The sequence below is a fragment of the Anguilla rostrata genome, unplaced genomic scaffold, assembly GCF_018555375.3.
Source record: "Anguilla rostrata isolate EN2019 unplaced genomic scaffold, ASM1855537v3 scaf1080, whole genome shotgun sequence".
Lineage (NCBI taxonomy): Eukaryota > Metazoa > Chordata > Actinopteri > Anguilliformes > Anguillidae > Anguilla > Anguilla rostrata.
Genome location: NW_026986421.1, coordinates 8,037 through 9,416, shown reverse-complemented (window position 1 = coordinate 9,416; position 1,380 = coordinate 8,037).

The following is a 1,380-nucleotide window of genomic DNA, read 5'->3' as shown; positions in this document are numbered from 1 at the left end:
TCTCCACTTGCAGTTTCCATTTCTGCAGGTGACGAGCTGAAGTGACCCAAAGATCTGGAGCTCACTGCGGAGACAGTCAGCTGGAGATATCAGACCTCCCCGCAGGCCACCGCGCAGACAGGAACACCACAGGTACGGCTCGCTTCCTCCCTCTGCACTTCCCCCTGTGAAAGGGAACCCGTAGCATGGCTGCTTTTGGGAAAAACGGGCTTGCTGGTGCTCAAGGTCATGGGTAGCTTCAGACCCCAGGTGGGGGGCGCTGACTTGAGTGATGTATTCGAACTTGAAAAGGGATACGTTGCACGTACAAATGTTATGCTAGTGAGTCACTCCACATAAGAGATACCTGTAAATGGCTTGCTTTCTGGGTTAAAAAAAAGCAAAATGTAGAAAAAGCCTAGCTCTCCTTATATTTGCACCAGTGTATGTTGTGTGAAGGAAGTCTGCTAGCTAGCCGGCTTGAGGATCGACAAACCTCGAGTGCTGTGAAAAAGTATTTTTCCCCTTCCTGGTTTCCTCTAGTATTGTGTATTTGTCACACTGAATGTATTCAGTGCTAAACTGCAGTTCACACATTTGAGACACGCAGTCAGCTTCATACTCATAAATGTGTTACAGGGAACTGCCAAAATAAACTGCCCGCTCACGTCCTACATCGATGCTCGTAGTCAGCTCATGCTCGTCTGTTTTCGCCTCGCGTCTCCAACCAATGCAGGACCTCACGGTCGAGGGGTATACTCCTTCAACCGCGGTTGCCCCTGGTTACCCTCAGGTTCTTTTGACAACATCACCTAAACCGTTGTTCCCGGTGGAAATGTCAGCATGTTCAGCAGCCTTAGTCACTGAAACACCCCGCAGAAAACAAGTGCTCCCCAAAAAGGGAATCCTGGGGGAGAAGTGGGAACACGCTGGGATATTTAAATGTTTATATTACATCTGGATCCACCCGCAACCTGTGCAGAAGCACCCCTGCAGTGAAGTGACCCCGGAGATCTGGAGCTCCCCAGGAGCTCTGGACGTCGGCTCAAGATATCGCTCTCCTCCCAGCCTCGTGCAGACAGGAAGGAACACCACAGGTGCGGGTCACTTCCTGTCTCTGCACTTCCCCCAGCGAAAGGGAACCCGTAGCCTAGAGTGTCGCTTTTGGAAATGGGCTCGCACCTCAAGGTCACAGGTTCAATTCCTAGATGGGACGCTGACTCTTGAGTAGATAGGTGTTTCCAACCTGTGCAGAAGCACTTGCTTTCAATGCACTGTGTATCCCTCTTTTACTGAAGCGTTTCTATCATCATCATGGTAGTTACCTGTATTGCAGTCTTATCCAGATTGAGCAAAAATCAAAATCAAAACCGTATCATTGTGAGAGTAATATTTCATCTC